Raw genomic sequence first — 21,964 nt, forward strand, 5'->3', positions numbered from 1 at the left:
ATAAAGCTTCTAAGACAGGATTTGATTAAACTAATTCACACCAAGGCACTAAAATGTTATCTATAGCTTCTGTCCCAGGGTCAATTGCATTTTAATGTAAAACAAGAGGAAGGTTTGCTCAATTCTACAGGACTGAACTGCTATTAGTGGCATTTCAGGTATCCGGTGAGAGATGGCAGAGAAGATACTTCGAATAACACTATTGGGCAGAAAGTCTACCTAGTTCTATCATGAAAAAGGCTCAAAGAGGGTAGGTGCATGTCTTCTTCAAACAATTGTATCCAACAAGCACATAAAAGAGAGCTGGTGAGGGGCTTCCCTGGTGGCGCAGTGGCTGGGAGTCCACCTGCCGATGCAGGGGACGCAGGTTCGTGCCCCAGTCCGGGAAGATCCCACATGCCGCGGAGCGGCTGGGCCCGTGAGCCATGGCCGCTGAGCCTGCGCGTCCGGAGCCTGTGCTCCACCGCAACGAGAGAGGCCACAACAGTGAGAGGCCCGCGTACCGCAAAAAAAAAAAAAGAGCTGGTGAAGTGTCTTGAACAGATGTTTGCACACCCATGTTCACAGCAGCATCATTCACAACAGCCAAGAGGTAGAAGCAACCCAAGTGTCCATCAATGGATGAATGGATTAAAAAAAAAGGTGGTCTATACATACAACAGAATATTATCCAGCCTTAAAAAGGGAGAAAATTCTGACACATGCCCCAACACAGATGAACCTTGAGGGCATTATGAGAAATGAAATCAACCTGTCCTAAGAAGACACATCCTGTATGATTCCACTTGTTTGAGGTACCTACAGTAGTCAAACCCATAGAGACAGAGGTAGAATGGTACTCGCCAGGGGCTTGGAGGAGGGAGGATAGAGAGTTAGTGCTTGGTGGTATAGAGTTTCCATTTTGCAAGATGAAAAGCATTCTTGGATGGCAGTGATGGCTTCCCGACAGGTGAATGTACTTAATACCACTGAACTATACACTTAAAGATGCACAGTTACGATGGGAAATTCTGTTGTATTTTATCACAATTTTAAAACCTGGGAACAAAAGGAAGTTGGTGAAGTACACCATAGCTTTGAAATTGATATGCAACGTTTTTAGAGCATTATAACGATTGTTATTAGTTATTATATGTGGAAAGCTATTGCGGAGACAGCAGAACAGATAGCGTGTGTTGATTAGATGGGCAGCTGCTTGCTTCGTAATGTGTTTGAGAAAATGACACCCAGAAGACCTCCTCCAGGATCAGCTGCAATTCCACCATTAAAAAAATTCAATCCTTGGGTCCCCGAGCTTTTGCCAAGTGCAACCATCCTGGCCAAGGTCCCTATCAGCTTCACATGTCTTTATGAGACTGTTTCTCTACAGGTCAACCAAGGTGCATGAACTGATTTGAGGTATTGGGGAGAGGGGAAAGATGAGGTCCAAAAGGAGAAGAGGAAGTCCAGACAGTGAAAAAAAACAAGCCTGCAGGAACTGGTGAAATCAAATTGTGCTCCTTGGAAATTCTCTCCATGCCACTGATGACCTTTCGCCACAGGTTTTCAGAGAAGCCTAGCTCTGCTCTCCATCCTGACCCCTCCCTTCTATCTGAAAGACTCCCAGCAATACCAAAAGTCACGAGGCAAAACTCGGAAGGAGTTTAATCCTAAAATCAACACGGCTTCTGCTAAACCATTTTCAACTGCGGCTACATATTTCATGATGGAAACTAATTTGGAGTCTCCAGTTTCACGAAGTGTGGTCAGCAAATCTAAGAGTGAGATGGAATAAGCGAATGGACAGGCTTCAGAACTCTGCATTTCTGAGTCAGCTGCACTGAAAAGGTTAGGTTCAAAGCATCTAGACATGCGAGCGGTATAAGAGATAAGAGAGCGGATCAGAAGGGCTTTCATGTAAGCTATGACTTTATGCCCCTTATCCGAGAATCTGGGGCTAGAGAGCCAGCTGAACGCAAGGCTCCTGTGCCTTCTGGAGTCAGGCTGCTCCTCTGTAGCTGGGTTGCCTTCAGGAGAGCACACCAGGGATATGGGTGTCTGTGTGCGTGTGTGTGTGCACATTAGAGAGACAGAGAGATCTACTGTGATATCAGGAGAGTTTACTTAAAAAGGGGGAGAAGCAACAGTATTCTGAACCAGGAGAGCCTCTCTCTCGTTATAAGATCCTCAGAATACTTAGCAGGCATTACGGTCTCCACACCATCTGTCAGACCTTAGCTGACGTGACTGCCTCTGTACATTAATAACGGAGGTGATCAAGGGTAGCTTCAAAGAAAGTTCCCCTCACTCAGACTTCAGCGTATTATTAAAACTTCTCAAAAAGTATAGGGGGTGGGTTTCTTTTTTTTTTAACATCTTTACTGGAGTATAATTGCTTTACAATGGTGTGTTAGTTTCTGCTGTATAACAAAGTGAATCAGCTATACATATACATATATCCCCATATCCCCTCCCTCTTGCATCTCCCTCCCAGCCTCCCTAGTCCACCCCTCAGGGTGGTCACAAAGCAACAAGCTGATCTCCCTGTGCTATGCGGCTGCTTCCCACTAGCTATTTTACATTTGGTAGTGTATATATGTCCATGCCACTCTCTCACTTAGTCCCAGCTTACCCTTCCCCGCTCCCCGTATCCTCAAGTCCATTCTCCACGTCTGCATCTTTATTCCTGTCCTGCCCCTAGGTTCTTCAGAACTTTTTTTTTTAGATTCCATATTTATGTGTTAGCATACGGTATTTGTTTTCTCTTTCTGACTTACTTCACTCTGTATGACAGTCTCTAGGTCCATCCACCTCACTACAAATAACTCAACTTCATTTCTTTTTATGGCTGAGTAATATTCCATTGCATATATGTGCCACATCTTCTTTATCCATTCATCTGTCGATGGACATTTAGGTTGCTTCCATGTCCTGGCTATTGTAAATAGTGCTGCAATGAACATTGTGGTACATGACTCTTTTTGAATTACGGTTTTCTCAGGGCATATGCCCAGTAGTGGGATTGCTGGGTCATACGGTAGTTCTATTTTTGTTTTTTTAAGGAACCTCCATACTGTTCTCCATAGTGGCTGTATGAATTTACATTCCCACCAACAGTGCAAGAGGGTTACCTTTTCTCCACACCCTCTCCAGCATTTACTGTTTGTAGATTTTTTTTTTTTTTTTTTTTGCCGTACACAGGGCTTTCACTGTTGTGGCCTCTCCCGTTGCAGAGCACAGGCTCCGGACGCGCAGGCTCAGCGGCCGTGGCTCACGGGCCTAGCCGCTCCGCGGCATGTGGGATCTTCCCAGACCAGGGCACGAACCCGTGTCCCCTGCATCGGCAGGCGGACTCTCAACCACTGCGCCACCAGGGAAGCCCTGTTTGTAGATTTTTTGATGATGGCCATTCTGACTGGTGTGAGCTGCTACCTCACTGTAGTTTTGATTTGCATTTCTCTAATGATTAGTGATGTTGAGCATCCTTTCATGTGTTTGTTGGCAGTCTTTCAGGAGGTGGTTTTGATCAGTGTTAATTTTAACTGTGTACTCATGTCCCTTGTGGATTTATTAGCCTGGTTACATTGCTTCAGGTACCACAGAAAGCACAGGTGGGTGAGAAAATAAGGTGACAAAACCCAGTGAAATAATACACAGGTGGCAGCATACACACACCTGCATCTTCACCCGCTTTTCAAAAATAAGATTCTATTTTCCTCTTCTATACTCTACATGTTCTCAGACAGATTGAATAAGCATTTGTAAAGAGACATATATTATTTTGATTAATATTTCACGCAAAACCTCTTATTGTACAGAAAGAATATGGGAGTTGGACCTTCCTTTACCTATATGGCTGGGCTCTCTCCTTCACCTGCCACTGTTCTAGACTCTGTGCTGGAAACCAGACCAGGTGGAACACAGCAAACCGTATTTTCATTTCAAGATCAGATGCAATGAGTCAGTGTTTGTGCAGTAATCTGCTAGTAAAGCAAACAGGCAGAATTGAGAACTCCCAAACACGCTGTGTTTTCATTTCCATTTCACAAGACAATGAAGCTCACCACACAGGCACATTTTAAATTATGAGGTCCCCTTCCACACATCGACCCGTCCTTCACGTAACCGTTTGAGACTTTCTGCTAAGAATGTCTAAAATGCTTGCTGTTTCTCAGCAGCAAACAAATGCCTTTAGCCTCTGACCCAGCATCGGGGTTTCTCAAACCCTCTCCTGTCTGAAAATGTGTCCCCAACCAAGTAGCAGTACCTGGCGATCACCCTGCCAGACACGGGGGCCAAGCCTCTAGCCCCAAAGGGGCAGAGCCATTCCCTCGACCGATTTCAGAGCTAACCCAACACCTGTATCAGTGAGCACAAACTGAAGAACTAATACCATCAAGTATCCTCACCAGAGGTTGGTTTTAAAACTCTGTAAGTGGAGAAAATGCAGGACTCTGAGCTACAAAATTAGCCCGCCTGCTCCCAGAGGACCATGCTCTGGGCTTTTAGCCCTCCTTGCCTTGTCTTCCTCTATCCCTTTGATTTTACCTGCTGTCAACTTCACGGTCAGGGAAGGTGGCCCTGAAAGCAAAGAGCACGACTCAGGCCACGCGGCAGCCTGCGCCACCCTGTTTACGCTCTCTGTACTTCCTATTCTTTACTGGAAAATTTAAAAGAAAACAAGGCAAATTATTATCTGCTTAATGCACATTTAGGTGTCCCCTGCCCCCATTTTTTTTGATCTAGAAAAGATAGCACTTAGCACATGGGAGTTATAACCCCAAAGCCTGAAAAGGACCCTGCCAACTCCCACCCAATATCGTGCAGTTTCGGTGACAACAAACTGGGTCCCAAACGGAAAGGTGAAAACCACAAGTTCTCAGTCTCAGTGAGTTGAATTTAGTGAAATGAAACAGTCATTTCTATTTTAGTATTTTTAAAGAGTGACACTTAATAGCACAGTTAAAAGGTCACTTCTTGAAATTAACGAGTGAGCCCTGGTCCCATCCGAGGGTAAAGAAGGATTTTTTTTTAGAGGGTCTGAGGGCCCCTGGAACACACTGCCTATTTTGAGGTGTTACAGGGAAACCTGTTGGAAAGAAGAGTCTTCAGCTGCGGTGGCGCTGTAATATTACCTGTCAGCCAAAGACACTTTCTTTATGGGTCTTTAAATCAGCCCATCGGTAGGTATTTGTTCAGAAACCCCAGTACACAGGAGCGGGCAGGACCCCACCAGGAAGTGATGCAATAAACGTTGCCTGCAAGGTCTGACTCCCTTAATGTGTTCTGAGCCCTCCCGGCAGACTTCACATAGACACTGCGCATGACCTGAGCGCCTCTGCCCTTCTTTGGAGGCTCACCATCCTCTTTTCTGGTTCCACTGTTTAGAAAGCCCATGTCAACCTGGAACCACCTCTCAGTTGCAGTGTTTCTCTTTTCTCCAATGATCCCTGGGACGCCTCTTTGGAAACCTTCCTGAATTGCCTAGGCTAACAAATGCTTTTAGGCATTTGCCATTAACCGAGTTTTTACATAACGAATTGATGATGTCAACATCCTGCTTAAAATCTTTCAAGGACTCTCTCCTGTCTTCAAGATACAATGCAAACTCCTCCGCAGAGCTTTCTGAAAAGACACTTGGTGATCTGGCCCCTCCCTTGGCACTTCTCACCTGCTCTGCTCTAGCGGCTCTGGACTATTTGCACTTTTCCAACATGTCATGTTCTCTCTCCTCTCTGAGCGTGGCACACGCTGTCCATCATGTGACCAACTGAAGCTGGCGTCTCCCCCATCCCTTGAATCTGGACTTACTGGGTGACTTGCGTTAGCCACAGGGAAATTAGCAAAGATGCTGCAAGGAGAGGTTAAAAGGCACTTGTGTGCTGGAGCTCATCTTCTCTTGCTGCTCCCGGGAGCCCTGAGATCGCAATACGAAAGCTCAGACTAGCCTCCTGGAGGATGAGAGACCATGTGGGGCAGGGACCAGCAGTCCCTCTCCCAACCGGCCTTACAGCTGGACATACGAGTGAGGCCATCGAGGACCAACCAGTCACAGCCAAGCTGGCTAGCCTAGAATAACCCAGCTGACTCACAGAATCATAAGAAATAATACACGCTTGTTGTTTTAAAGCCACTGAACGCTGGGGTGGCTTGTTACATATATATGCCAACTGATACACCCACTTTGTTTCCAGGTTAACACCTGTCGGTCCTTCAGGTCTGGGAATGAAGAGTTCTCTGAGGCCAGAAGATGCCACACTGGTTTTCATCCATGGCATCCTCTGGGTACCACTAAAAGAGCCCTGGCCACAGTGTAAAGGAGTTGCCTATTTTCTCATCTCTTTTCCCACTGACTGGAAGCTCTTTTTAGCTGTGGTGGATGCCTTCCCTAGTGCACACACCTAGTAAATACTTGCTGAAAGAAGACACAGGAATGTATACCTCTATCTTCTGCTTTTCTCTATCTTTAATTTCAAAGAATTAGACCAGGTAACTTTCACCTATCACCACCTAGACATGGTAACCACATCAAAATATTATAGTTTTTCTTTTTTTTAGAGTTCCACTCATATCAATAGCCTTTGGGAATCTCCCTAACTCTTTTTACAGATGAGACTATTGTATCTTCCAAACTCACTGTACCTTTCAGTTTGACTAATACGAAAAAATTCACCTAAAATTCCAAGGCCCCTTAGAGTATGCACATGGATAATTCTGACAAATGCTCCTACCTTCACCATCATAATTACTCTACCATACATGTCAAAGAAGCAGAAGACTTTGACAATACATAACTGACTTCACTGGCGATGCAATGACACTGACAGTTCATGACAATTCCTATTACAGAGGAAACATCTCTACAACAAAGAGACTAGCGAGTAGCAACTGTTCACCTGTTCATTTCAGCAACACATCACGATAGATTTTGTTTTGTGAAATTTATTATCCTAACAGCATTATAGCTGCCACGGTGACTAGGGAGCAATCCCTGGGCTAAAATTTAACTCACATTATCTCATTTAATTCTCTCAACAATCCTGCAGCATAGGTATGACCAGCCCTATTTTACAGACGAGGCAAATAAGACTCAGAGAAGGGGGTCAATTTCCCCAAGGACACACAACTAATGAGTGGCAGGTCTAGGATCTGAACCCACAGATGTGTCCAAAAGCCCTTATTTGGACGAATACCTTTAAATCTCATGTTAGCAAATGGAAGTAAGAACTACCTTCCTTCGGAAGGCATGGAAATAGAGGCACTGAGAAAGAAAGTAGCTTGCCCATGGTCTCAGAGGGCTGGGAAGGAGAAGAAAACCCAGGCGTCCATCCTTAGCCTGATGCTCCTGTTACTGGACCAAGCCCAAGGAACCCCCACTGTCTCCTTAGTTGTTAACAGTTAGATTCACACCTACCTCTGTGACTGACAACAACAAATTCAACGGGGAGAGATAACAGGTTCTTTCTCTTCTAGATGTGCTTCCAATTACTGTATATCTAGATAGGTTGTGAAAAAAAACAGTATGAAGCATGAAGCTCATGAGTCGTAACTGGGCTATGACCTGCTTTACCAGATTTCTTTTAAAAAAGCAACCAACCTAGAGAAGGACTTTAGTCTTCCAACTTTAATGTAATTCACGGTCTGTATCTACTATTCATATCAATATGACAGAACTGATTTCCTTGCCTGTGTACCATGAAGAACAATGAACACTTAGCATTAAATATTGAATTAAGAGTTACATAATGATCCTTTCCAAAAAAAATCAACTCTGCTTCTCCATCATATCAAAATGTACCGGAGGGCTTCCCTGGTGGCGCAGCGGTTGAGAGTCTGCCTGCCGATGCAGGGGACACGGGTTCGTGCCCCGGTCCGGGAAGATCCCACAGACGGCGGAGCAGCTGGGCCCGTGCGCCATGGCCGCTGAGCCTGCGCGTCCAGAGCTTGTGCTCCGCAATGGGAGAGGCCACAACGGTGAGAGGCCCGCGTACCGCAAGAAAAACAAAAATGAAAACAAAATGTACCTGAGATATTTATCGTTCTAGAAACACACAATGTCTTCCACAGTTTAAACCGTTTCAACGACTTAACGTAATGACCTGTTGGGCACACCACATGCTTGTCAAACAAAACTGATTTATTTAAGAAACATCTTGGAAACACAGGATGCTCTGAAAGTACAAACAACTCCCTTGGAGTTTCTTTTTAGTCCAAGTATTATTTCTCTTAGTTCCAGTTCCAGATATTCATTATCTATCCTTATTCTAGGTATGAAAGGGGCATTAATATATGCTGAGTATATAAAATGTACTAGATAGGAGTGCACACCACTGCTTGAGTATACAGAATGTACTAGAAATGCTCGGTTACACCCTAACTGGCTTCCCCGTCCTGAAGACACAGGTACATGCTGTTATCTCAGCTAAGTCTGGTCATTCTGTGGAGCAAATACTAAAAGGTCTCTGCAAATACAAAAATTCTTTTAGTAATGAAAGGTACTAATGATATTTTATGTCACTGGTGGGCTTCAAATGTTCTGGGGACGTCCCTTTCACCAGATTCCCTGGCTCCCCAGCACCCTTTTTTTGTGAAAAATGTCCTGACATCTCCATGCCAAGAGAGACAGAGGCACTCCCTAGGAAAAAATGTCAGTCAAAGGCACTGGCTAGGGGCTTCTCTGATGAAACGGCTATGGAGTTAAGTCCCCAAGATATCCATGGTCAGTTGACTGCCCAATTTTAGACTTAATCTAGGCAACGCCAACTAAGTTAGGGGCTTTAAGATAGAAGGCTTCTATGTTCTTTTGGATCCAAATCAGAAGAGGGGGAAAAAGTCATTTAATGCCAATTCAATTTGACATCAACGGCAGAGGAGAGTAATTAAAGAGGACAAGGGGTGTTCCTTTGCAATGCTGCGAACACCGATAATCACTACAGCCCAGTCAGAGAACTCCAGTTACACTCAACTGCTTTCAGGCCACACCTGTCAACAGGAAAAGGAGCCAAGATTGACTGGGGTGTTCCCCTTTATCCTCCTCCCTTAACCTCTGATTCCTCCCAAATATCTACCCATGTCCCCAACTCTGAACACCAGTGCTGATAAGCAACGGGAACATTAACCCAATTCACAAGAAAAACTGATACCATCTAATGTTCTGAGATCACCTAACATCCTGGCCCGGCAGTCCCCACATTCTGCCTGGACTACCCATTAATCAGTCTGTTATTCTCCATGGGATGCTATCTGCACCAGAAAGCCCATGTGGTCCACGATCCTTAGTAAGTGACACTCCCATGATACTGACATACTCTTCCTGGAGGCCTGCCCAGATGAAGGAAATGGAAAATCCTCCTTGAGCAAGGTGACTGCCACCTCCCTTCTGACCCTCTGGAGGCCTCCTTCTTCCACTGCCACTCCTCTTCTTGCCTTTAGGGAAGTGCCAGCCAGCAGGTTGCTAGGACAACGGGCATCACTGTTGGGGCTCAGAAATAGATCGCCAGCAGAGTGGGCAACCTGGACTGTAAATTCTGATGACAGCAACAAGATACCGATTGGCAGCTAATCTGCTCCACTAAAGGAATGACAGACTAACATTACCCAGCGGACAGCTCTCACCTTGACATACTATCCTTTAATCTGCACTTGTACTTGATGTGGTGGTGACAGAGAAGGGGTAAGAAACTCACTGAAGATACAGGCTGAATGACTATTCTGAATTATGTGAGCTTATAGATATGCAGGAACCAACTGACATTTATGTATTTATTAGTCTCCTGAAAGTGGAGGGAGGGAGGTTGTTCATAGCAGAAGCAGGAGAGCCAGAAACAGGTAGAACAACTGAGGTTGCCAAAGAAAGGGAAGGGAAAAAAATCTGTTTGCACAGGCAATAGCTGTCCCTGTTCTGAACAACTGCATCCTAACCTCATACTCCCTCTTCTTGGAGAACAAGGAAGAAAAGACAAAAGACACTGAGAAACTAGGGCTTGCCATGGTAGGAGAAGGGAACAATCTTTGTGTCCAGTTCTCTTTGTTCTGTAGGGTAAGGTTTACAATGCTTACAGTGGATAGCAACTTGTAGGAGACCCAGACATTAAGACTGCCTATCAAAGTCTTGGATTTTAGCCCTGGAGAAATTACAATTTTTCAGTTCTATGCAAGCTGCAAAGACTGCAGGAAAAAAAAAAAAGAAAAATGAAATGAAGAGCAACCTAATGGAAATTTTCAGAAAACAATTTTAGCAAGAGCATTTTCATTTCCAGATATGCAAAACATTGATGTCCCAATGTCTGTAAGGATGGCTGATGTACAGAATGAAAGATGTAGCACAGCCCACTACCCGTGCAGGGGTCCCAAGCAGCAAATTCTGTTGGCACTGTGGACAAGTCCTAGTGCTAGACAGTCGCGGCCGGAAGGGAGATGGTCACAGGACGTGTGTGATAAAGGTACTGGGAAAGAAGTAAGATTTACAGGTGGAAGAAGCTGGTGAAGAGTCCAAAGAGCATGACAGGAACTTGAGTTTTGGAAACAAAAAGATTCTGAAGGAGGTTGCCGTTTGTATCCCATTAACATTTCCACTTTGGGGGATTCTACTTAAGGAAGTTGTTTCAGAACAGAAGTACAAATAGAAAACTGACATTGGACTTCCCTGGTGGCACAGTGCCAACGCAGGGGACATGGGTTCGAGCCCTGGTCCGGGAAGATCCCACATGCTGTGATGCAACTAAGCCCATGTGCCACAACTACTGAGCCTGTGCTCTAGAGCCCGCGAGCCACAACTACAGAGCCCACATGCCACAACTACTGAAGCCCGTGCACCTAGAGCCCATGCTCCGCAACAAGAGAAGCCACCGCAGTGAGAAGCCCACACACCACTACGAAGGGTACCCCCTCTCGCCGCAACTAGAGAAAGCCCGTGCACAGCAACGAAGACCCAACACAGCCAAAAATAAATATATTTTTTTTTAAAAAAGGAAACTGACGTTGAAACACTAAAATCCCCCAACACAGTAAACTTAGCTGTTTGAAACCTATCTCACCTAAAAAGCATTTTATGCTTGTAGAAAATGACTTTTTTGACTCATGTAACATTCTTATTCAGGTGTCTGCAAAAGGTTAACATAATCCTCAGGACATAGAGAAGACGGGTTAATTCTTTCAATCTAAGAGGCCCCCCTCTTGGAATTTATTACATAGTAAGCACTGGAAATTTAATGTGAATATATGTTGAGGGAAGGAGGGGTTAAATGATTTTCTGGTCTTAAAAAAATGATTATTTTACAAAAGTGAAAACATGGGAAATTAAAAGAATGAAATTATCTGTTTCTCTTTATACATTAGTCCCAAAGAACAATTTATTTGCTGATAGCTATCAGATTTTGTTTTGGCTTTATGACAAAATGTCATTTAGTTCCTATCTGTGCCTTACTTTTTCTCTAAGAAAACAAAGGAGAAACAACAATCTTTTAGAGGAACAATGAAAATAATTTAAATACTATGATATGATATACTTGGAGAGAAAAGACTTACAGTCATTTCTATACAGTCATATTCACTTATATTTATAACAAAGATGGTAGAGCTGATCGATCTCTGATCTCTGTCTGGAAGAACTTTCCGTGGCTTAAGATTCCCCTTCCAGGGCAGCACTCCCACCCAGTCATCCTCACCCTTCCTTCTTTCTGTGTGTACCGCTTCTTCCACAGCAAGTGCTTCAAAGAAACACCACTTGAGAAATACATTTTTAGTTTCGGGTGTGGTTTCTGTCCGAAGTTCAGCTGAAAACACTACATTTTACACGGGTTGGGGAGGCACCATTTCTTTAAGTGGCCCAAGTTCTTGCTTCAGCTTTTGCCTACAAATATTTATATAAAATGACCCTAAAGAAGAATGGTTCCCATGTCCTCCAAGTCCCCACTCTATGTCTTTGTCAGTGGTCACGGCTCATCATTCCTGATGGAAAGCCATTTCTGGCTCTGAGGTCTCATCTACCCAGATGAAGAAGCAGTTAAAGAAAAGACTAGGTTGGGGGCTTCCCTGGTGGCACAGTGGCTGAGAGTCCGCCTGCAGATGCAGGGGACGCAGGTTCATGCCCCGGTCCGGAAGATCCCACGTGCCGCGGAGCAGCTGGGCCCGTGAGCCATGGCCGCTGAGCCTGCACGTCCGGAGCCTGTGCTCCGCAACGGGAGAGGCCACAGCAGTGAGAGGCCGGCGTACCACAAAAAAAAAAAAAAAAAGGAAAGACTAGGTTTATCATGTCTCCCTCCCTCCCTCGCCTTCTCAACACACACACAGACACAGACACAGACACAGACACAGACACACACACAGCGTTGAAATCCAGCCTCTGTTTCAAGACCTAATTCAGACGCTCAGCACTCTGTGAAGCCTCCCTTCCCTGAAAGCCCAAATCTGAATAATCTTACTCATCATCCCTTTCGCAGCACCCGACTCTGCCCCTCCCAAAGTGACTGGAGAGAGGAAAATCCCAGCGAGCAGTGAATGCAGACTACCCATCCTTGCATCCCTAACAGACCCGAGCACACCTTGGCACACAACCACCTTTTCACACATAGGATTCATTGAGTTCGAAACTTAAATAGAACATAAAACCTTTTTACGTAACAGCAACTACTCAGTTAGAAAGCAGTCTGACCAGGCTGTGGACACCTTCTCTTCCCCCACAGGACACGGATATTGTAGAAGGTACAAGAACATTTGTCCTTCCACACCTTCTGAGGGTTCCAAGTATATCCCTTTTCCCCTCCGAGATGCTGAGGGGAGCAGGCTGAGCACGAGGGGAAGACGACACGAGCGGACGGGGGTGCCTGCGATGGGCCGCCCTCTGCCGAGACTCAGCAAGTAGGGCTGACGTCAACTCTCAGAAGTAGCAGCTCATGCAAGGCCCCCCACCCAACTGCAAGGCAGCAATGGCCGGGAATGAGTGACGCCGTCGGTAAGAAGCAACTGGAGGAAGCCTGGGAAAGGGAAAGACATGGGTGAAAGAGAAAATTCCAGAAGACTCGTGGTTACACAAAGAACACCCAGAGTACCTGCATGAAATATGAGAGCCTCTTTGCCTTTATAACACGCAGGCCCATTGACAGGGCCATTACAAGCCAGGATTAAAAAAAATGAGACTTCCCCCCCCCCTCATTTATCGAATAGTAAAATCTCCCCTTTCCTTCTGATCCCCTTATCTACTTAAGTTTTTTTTTTTTCTATGATAGCACTAGAGATCATAAAAAAAATCTGGTATCACAGATGGCAAATCTAAAAGGTACAAATTGACACACAGGGAAATTCCCCAATTGCTCTGATTAGAGTGTGTATGTGTAATTCCCTCACTCTGGAGACTAGAAATTCAGCTCCCATTTTTCAACACTTATAAAGACAGCATAATGCTGTCGAAATAGGCACAGAGGTGTTTCTCTGAGTCTTTCCATTTCTTCATAGGAATAACGTAACTCCTGCTCTCAGAGCAGTTACTCTGAAAAGGGGTCAATAAACACAGAAAATTCAAGAAACCTTGACCCCTGTGAGCCTCAAAAGCCACATAGGATGACGCCTCCCTAAAAAAGTGTTTGTCAACTTCTCCCTGCACACCAGAGGGACGCTCAGTGGACTCGGTTTGTACCGGGGCACTGTTTTTTTTTTTTTTAATTCCAAAGTGTGTTATCAACCAAAAGAAAAGAAAATGAAAATGATGCCATTCAGTAAACGGTGAGCTTCTAGGTAGCCTTGGCACTCCAGGTCCATCTGCCACTTTGAAAATAGATGTCAACATGAACAGTGATCAAGTGATAGGATTATAAGGCAACACTCCAACCCTTCACAGAATGCCAGGGCAGGCCGTTCACAAACAACCCATACAGCAAAACACTCAAATGGAAAAGGAGAGGAATACACACAGTGTAGAATTCAAGCATCAGAAAATCCCCAAACTCTACTGATAGTTCTATAAAACCCTTCTTTTAAAAAAAAACGGTTTCCTTTCCCACATTGACTTATACACGTCATAAACATTTAACATCTACTTCTAAGGAAAATACAATGAACTAGTCTCTCCACGCCTGCCTCTACCTGACCAAACTCCTATGAGATTGAAGCAGCTCTCATCAGAACCATGTTTATGGTTCTTTTCTGAATGGCTTAGGCCCACACGTGAGAAGCCGGGGCATGTGTTTATTCTGCGCTTAGTTGCTCAACAAATATTTACTGCATGCCCACTACAGGACAAACAGTATTTTAGGTGTCGTGGATTCACCAGGAATAATGATGATGATTATCCCTGCTTTCATGGAGCTTACAGTCTAACTGAGGAGACGGCTGATTAACAAATGCACGTATAATATGCAAGGTGCTTCAAAGAAAAATAAAGTAGGCTAGAGGATGAGAGGGGTGGGGTGGGTGTTATTTAATATAGGCCAGGGAAGGCTGCTTTAAAGAGGCAACATGGAGAAGACCTACTTAAGGAAGCTTAAGAGAAGCTTAGGAAAGAATTACAGATCGCTGACTCCTTACCTATATACTAATATTTGAGTACAGAGGTGGACTGTTTTTAAGAAGTTAAATTTCAAAAGTGGTTCATTTTTAATTTTCAAGAAGACCAACGAGTATGGATCCTAAATTTAAGTGACTAAAACTCTATTCTCAGAAAGCACTCAAACACCTTTCAATTGTCACATGGTCCCTGGGAGGGTCCTCTGTAAAGGGTAATGGGATGGTGACAGACATAATAATTCTTTTGTTTTTTTAACCACAAGACTGTGCTCAATGTTTTAAAAGCACTTGTAAACTGAAGTTGTACCAAATCACTGACGCTGAGAAGCCAAACGGGAAAACGAAGGTCCAGTCGGCCTCATCTAGGCTGATACTTGAAGCAATGTTAGACACCCAGAAGAATGACCAGAGCTCACTAAACTCAACTTTCTCATGTTACTCAGGATAAAATGGGTCCCCAGGGCTTTAGGGGGCCCCAGGTTATACAGGCAACTGCAGCATCATGGGTAAAACCCAGGTCTCCCGACTCCTAGGTCAGTCTTCTTGCCACTCCTCTCTGCATAAGATACCACACCTCACAGCCAATCTGAGACACTTTCAGGACCAAAGTCCATCTGCTAGAAAGATGGTGGCAGATTTGAAAGGTGGTTAATGGGGCAAACAGAGGAGAACTCCACGGGTAGTGAGTCTAGGGCACAGTGTGCAAGGGCTGCTGAGGATGGACATCACTAATTCCAATGGCTGCCACGATTGTTACTCAAATGTTCTTCTACCCACTATCATACCCCATCTACATGTAAGCACACATCCTTTGAAAATCTCCTGCCTTCCCGATGAAAATCGCACAGCTTTGGGGTACCCAGGACACCAAAGTAAGAGGAGACTGGGAATTCAGTGTTGTAAAAATGCACCAAGATTACAAAAGGTTACTAATTTCAAAAGTTACTGAGAAAACTGGAACCTCCCCCACCTCCCCAAGTGAACGCAATTTGAAAGAAAAAGTTTCTAGGAGTTCAAAAGAATCTTAGCATTTTCTTCCTCTCTCTCAACCCACTCCATTTAAAGAAAGATTTTTAAATGACTCCAAGTTGGCCATGTGGCATCTTAAGGTTTACACCTTGGAACGTCTTCGAAAACCTCACTTCATGTTTGAGATCTGACGGTTATCACATAAGCAGTTCAAAGCTATGGTTTAAAGAAAAAAAAAAACACACCAAATTCGAAACAAAAGCTATCTTGATTTATAGTAACTGCAGTGTTCTTTTAAATGTAACCTGAAACCTAAAGCACTTTTCCATAAGACACTTGTTTCCTAGGATAAAAATGCTTTAAAAAACATTACCAGAAGTGCACTCTACCAGCTGCCTGACTGGGAAAATACTTTCAAGAAAAGCACACTGCTACTGTAGCACCCAGATCCAACAGGACCCGCAAATTATTCCTCAATAGTGGTAGCAACCTTTAGAATATGAGATGTTTTTTAGTAAGATTAAAGTGTGTTACAAGAGGCTCTGCTCCTTCTGGGGAGCCCACACCAAGATGGCGACATCAGTAAACAAGTAGCATAGAGCAATATACAGACTCATAAACCAACACTTCATGGGGGTCAGTGACTTGCCCAAGGTTGCAGACTTACTTGACCATAGGACCAGGAATAGAATTTAGGTCAGTAATTCCAGGAGCTGTATACTTTCTACCAGAACCAATGTGAGCATATGTACAAAATGAAAGCACATGAAAAAACCAGCATCTTCCACATCCATTTACTCTGAGGCACTGGGAGATTCTGAGTTCAATAAGCTTATTTTAATATGACTATTTAACCCTCAGGAAGTATGGAGAAATATGCGTATTTAATACAAATTTTTAGAAAACCAAGAAATAAAAACTCAGTGGGAATCTTTCTTTTCGATGCTTTTTCCCCGATATATGCCCTCATATTATTGCATTTCGCTCATTCAAAATAGCTCACATAACTGAAACATATGGTAGTATATGCCTGGAAAAGTTTCTTGACCAAATTATTAAGAAGCTGAAAACTTAATATAAAGTTATTTATATATATATACACACACATATACATACATATATGTATATTATATATAAATACATATTTGCATATATAATACATACACACAATATATATTGTGTCTATATATATATTTTATATTTAAAATATATATTTACACACACACACACAAAAAAAACCAAGTCGAAGTTGGCTCTTCATTTTCTAAAATTTCAAGGTAATATGTTCATAGGCCAGCCTGGGTTTCCTGTAGTTTTACTCTTTCCTGGTCAAAACTCTTCTAAACTTTTTTCTTTTATGACACAGTCTAGCAATGAGGTAAAGCCTCCAGAAAGCAGCAGAGCCGGGCAGACCCGTAAGTTTTGTGCTGGACGAGCTTCTCGAAGCCTATAGCGTGCCTTCCCTTCAATTACTGGATCCTAAACCTCCTCATGAAAGGTGACCAGCAGCTGACACACAAAAACTACTAATCTCAAAATCCCAACCCAGTAGCCTGATAAAAAGCAATAAATCAGCCAACTTTAAGCAAGAGAAGCACCGAACAGCTGACTGTACTCACATACCTCAGATTTTTGAAAGCCAGAAAAACATTTCATTCCAATCAAAAACGTCACATAAATAAAATAATTGCAGGGTGCAAATCCTGGTTGGGAAACCTTAGCCTGGAAGAGTTTACCTCCTACCCACAACCTAAAAGAACTGCCAGAGCCCAGTTTAAAGAGGCTGCTCTGAACCTGATACTATTAACCGCACCAGGAGAAAGGGCGTGACCCGCACCAGGAGAAAAGGGCGTTCCTACACTGAAAAAGTCACTGTCTCCACACTTGATCCATAAGAAGATAATGAGCAGTGCCCCACAGAAGCTGAGAGAAAGTCAAGTTCATGGTAAACAAAAACAGAACCTCTCCCCTTAAAAAAAAACGAAATTAACTGGAGGATCACCTAGAGCTAATGCTAATACCACTTCAGCACCCTGGCTCCTGCATCCCATGATTCACAAATCGTTACAAGGCAAGTCGCTGCAGAAGCGAATCTTGTTAACTTACAACATTCACTGTGCACGGTTCACAGGTAGCCCCAACCTGTCCTTCACCATGGAGACTTCCCAGAAGAAGCTGGAGCGCTCCTGGGCCCAGGCGTGTTCTTTCTTCCTTTCACAGGGAAGGGAGAAGTACCTAGCATAGGAACAGAACAAAAGAAAAAGAGAAAGGTGAATACATCGTCAAATCCCCCGTTGTCTCAACAAACGAAGTTCACGATCAATTAGACTGATGGATAATTCACCAAAGACCATTCTCCAGTATGCTTTGCTGAAAAAGGAAATGCAGTATTTTTGCTCTTGTCCCAGGAGACAGCACGGTGCGGCCAGGCCTCTCCCCCACCCCCATCCCCACCCCAAGTTGAAGCCAATTCTGGGAGACTTCAGATGGCAACCCGGCTGAGATGCACACTTGCAACACAGCCTCAAAATAAGCTACTTGAGTTTGCTCTCTTGCAAGGAGGAGGGAGCTAGAGCGATCACCTTCTGCCATTTTCATACCTCACTGGGTGGCTGGGAAGACCAGTAAGCTCACTCTGGCGAAGCACTCACAGTTCCCGAGAAGAAAGGCGCCACGTAAACACAAAGGATTATTAGCAGTCAGAAGCCTGTTACTGAGCTTGGAGCCAGAATATAAAAGCCAGCTTTGGCAAGGCACCCATATCAACCATCCCCGGGGCACCCAAACGTCCAAATGTTTCTTCTTTCACCGAGGGGTCAAGGGAAGCAGAGGACTGGAAACAGAGGCATCTAGAATCTCAGGGAGAAGAAAAGTAAAGGCCTGGATCAGGAAGTGAACAGGAAAAGGAGATGAAAACTGGTGAGAGGCATGTGCAGGAACATGATGATTTGGTCCACACCCCTCCCTCGGATTGCTGTTCTGCAGTGTTGAGTGCACTGGACATTTGCAGGGCTGTGAAATTTTCCACTTGGCCATTTGCCATTTCCACCCACCCAAGTGGCACACTGAGGCCCTGATGGAAAAGGACTGGGTGACTTTTGTGTGTAGGTTGCTTTTAAAGAAAAGATCTATTCACATCCTGATTAAGTTTACTCTCAATATCTCGTTAATAATTTCCACACCTGGATTTCTTGATTTTTTTTTTTTTCCCCTCCTGTAAGACAGGGCCAGGAAAAACTTTTCCTGGGCCAATATTATCAAGGTATTTGGACTTGTGTACTTTTGAGGAGCACGCTTGAGGTATGGAAGCTTACCGGAGTGGCTTTGGGGATGACAAGAAACAGAATTTAAATGCTACGCTGGAATCTTGTTTGCTTCCCAAATAAATCATCCACAAGTACCAGTCATGTTTTTCTTTCAAAGTCATAAGCGTACATTGAACAAAAATGGGAATCCCAGAATTAGCACTGTGGGTATAGGAATATTTTCGATGGAAAAATGTGATCTCTTATCTCAAAAACAGGCAAGAACGAATAATATCAAATCTTAGATTTGGAACTGGCAAAAAACTGACAAGTAGACCTCAAAATAAAGAATTTTTTAAAATGCAGAGAAAAAATTAGGACGAAAGGGAGAAAGGTGTCTGCTATTAATACAATTAACCATGACTTTTATAGTGAATTCAGTTTATAAAGTGTTTTTTAATCGAGGTATAACTGACATAAAACATATTACTTTCAAGTGTACAAACTGCTTTCTTATTCATTCATTCACTGGACACATTTTTACTTGGTGCTTACTATATCCACCAGGTTCTATGTTCATAATGGTGAACAAAACAGACAGAGGACTATGCCTTTAAGAAGCTCATTGCTGCAAGAGGAACAGATATTAAAGAATCAGAGTATACTATTTTTAATATTTGCATGAAATTCGAAAAGCAGATAGGCATTAAGAAGGACAAATAAACACTGTGATCTGCAATCACCCCATAATGGGGTAACGTCACTTAGAAGAAAGGTCTTTCTTCCAAAGTAACACTTCAACAGGGAAGTAAACGATGAGCGAGAACTAACCAGTCATCACGTTTCCGGGCAGAGGAAACAGCCTCTGCATTATATAAGTGCGCTGACTAGACCTGTACAATTAATTTCTGTTATTTCATCTTTTTCCCCTGACTTTTTTTTTTCAATTGGGTCCTCTTGATCAAGAAATGAACGACAGAACTGTTCTCCATACCTTGAAATAAGAAATGATTCTTCTTTCCAACTACTGGGCCATCAGAGCAACAAACTAGTAATTTCTGCTAGAGGAACATTATTCAGTGCAGGCATGACACTTGATGTGACAGAAAAGGAAGACTCTAGCTTCCTAATTCATCAAAAATAACCCCATCATCACAATGAAATAAAACGAAGCTTCCTCTTAAAACCCTCCCCTAAAAGGGCTAAAGACAGATCATATTACACGTAAACTTCTAAAAACAAAAAACAAACAAAAAACCACCTCTTAGTACCTTCTATTAGGTTCCAAATTCGCTGGCTTCCTCTTGACTATTAGGATGTTTTTATTATTTCTCTCCTGGACCGAAATGGTATTTTTCCTCACTTTCTAGAGTGTCCTGTGCACCTTCGCTTTTGGTTCTTGGTTTGGTATCTATTTACCCAGGTATGCAGCATGGTGCACAGAAATAAAAAGCGACGGAAATGCTGTGTTCATCTGAACTGTCTTCTTGTTCCCTACCATCCCAGAGCTGGTGCAACTTAATGTTTCCACTAAGGAAAATCAGGAATTTGCTTTCTTCATCCTACAAAACGAAGGCATCCTCAGACAGGCTCATTCATGTTCTCCTGTGAATGGAGTAAGTTTGAAAGTCTGTTTGCAATGAATATGCCAAACGTCTATTTGAGCCTGTTTACATTTAAGACACCGGATAAAATGCAGTATCTCCTACGTATCTGGTTCCTCATATAACTACCAAAATATTAATAATCCTCCAAGTTCAAAGTCGTGAAATCCAAACCCTCACTTTGACTTAGGAGTCCTGACAAGCTTTAGCAAACTCAGGAAGAAAGAGCAAGAAGAAAAACTTTCTGAAGCCGAGTGGTCCAAAACCCTGCCATGAGATCTGGGAAATTATGCCAGGCTGACAGCTGCATCCTCCGTCCAGAGATGAAAGTGACACAACGCCAATTTCTCCTTCCCCTGACTGCCCACAGCACTTACAGCCTTTAGCGAGCATTCTGACCCGAGGTTCTTTTCAATTCAGCACTGTTAAATAAATCCAGTGAAGTATAAAAAGACAATGTAGGCCTTGAAAGGCTCCAAAAGTTTACAAGCTCCTCGATGAAAGAAACCTTGCCATGCCCTTCTTCTGCAGCCTCCTGGTAGTGCTGAGTAGAAGAGCCTGCACTTAAATTAAATGATCCATATCGCAAACCAGTTCTACGACTTAACCTTTATGCCAAAGGAAGCACTACTCTACGGCTATAATTTAAGCCCTTCTCACTTTTCTGCCCTCCAGGGACTTGGAGGTCCTACATGCCTATCATCCGAGTGAAAGTCCTGCATGAACTCGAGAACAATTAAGTTATAATTTACCCTTCTCTCTCCTGTTCCTCCAATCCATTATATTTTTGGTCACTAATGGCTTTTGAGCAGTTGCCATCTCCTTTCAAGATTTACAACCCCTTCCCCCAGCACCAGGAGCCTTTATCCTCGATTCTCCTAGCTTTGCAAAAGCCACCATTAAGGAAACCCTCGTGGTCCATGGAGGAGAGATGCGGATGCTCTGAGGCAGTGGCTCTCAAACCTGAACCGTCAAACCTGGAGGTCTTGTGAAACCATGTTGCTGGGTCCCACCCGCAGAATTTCTGATCTAGGAGGTCTGAGGCGAGGCCAAAGAACTTGCACTTTTAACAGGTTCCCAGGTGATGCTGAGGCTTCTGGTCCAGGAACCACACTTTGGGAACCACTGCTCTAAGTGTAAAGTCTTTCTGTCAATTACATGGCCAGACAGAGGCTGAGGATCTTGAGTATATTTAATCACTTTAAGATGGGTACATTAGAATAAACAGGTATCATTCCTTCCAAAGAAGTGACAAATGACCAAACAACCCAAAAAGCCCACACCACTTTATAATCTGTGAAAACTCTTTGGGGCTCTTAGTCTGTCTCCTACTGGCTCCAAGTCCTGTTGGGGTCAATTCTGCCCTCTGTCTCTCCTACAATCCTTTCACCCCCTCTACCAGAAACTTCTTTGCAGCTTAAAACGTAATCACTGCTATCCCTGAAAGATCTTCCCCAGACCCTAATACATTCCCAAATGGCTGTCACCGCTCCCCTGTTCACCATAAAACATGTTAAAGTGTAGTATAAATTCAACACTGTATTTCATCGGGTACCTCTTAAAACCCTTAGAATTTGATTTCAACACTTTTTTTTTTTTTTAAGTAAACTTCCTCTCTTTTAAAGGCCAGGAATGGCTCCCTGTCTTCTAAATGTAGTGGCCTTTTCC

At 43.6% G+C, this 21,964-nt stretch overlaps 1 protein-coding gene across 16 annotated transcripts in view; it reads right to left on the reverse strand.

The window, feature by feature from the left end:
* Positions 1-21,964, reverse strand: part of ATXN1 (ataxin 1) — a 399,625-nt gene that overhangs the window by 135,230 nt on the left and 242,431 nt on the right. For 14 of the 16 annotated variants that reach the window (XM_027128420.1, XM_027128428.1, XM_027128426.1 and 11 more), the window contains one exon: positions 17,554-17,682. The gene's annotated coding sequence lies outside the window, so the exon portion shown is untranslated. Of the gene's footprint in view, positions 1-17,553; positions 17,683-18,047; positions 18,365-19,963; positions 20,821-21,964 lie in introns of those variants that run through there. The other 2 variants (XM_027128434.1, XM_027128433.1) reach the window with 2 other exon arrangements.

This window comes from Aethalodelphis obliquidens, unplaced genomic scaffold (assembly GCF_003676395.1).
Source record: "Aethalodelphis obliquidens isolate GAN/ISIS:26980383/991018 unplaced genomic scaffold, ASM367639v1 scaffold34, whole genome shotgun sequence".
In the NCBI taxonomy this organism is placed as follows: Eukaryota; Metazoa; Chordata; class Mammalia; order Artiodactyla; family Delphinidae; genus Aethalodelphis; species Aethalodelphis obliquidens.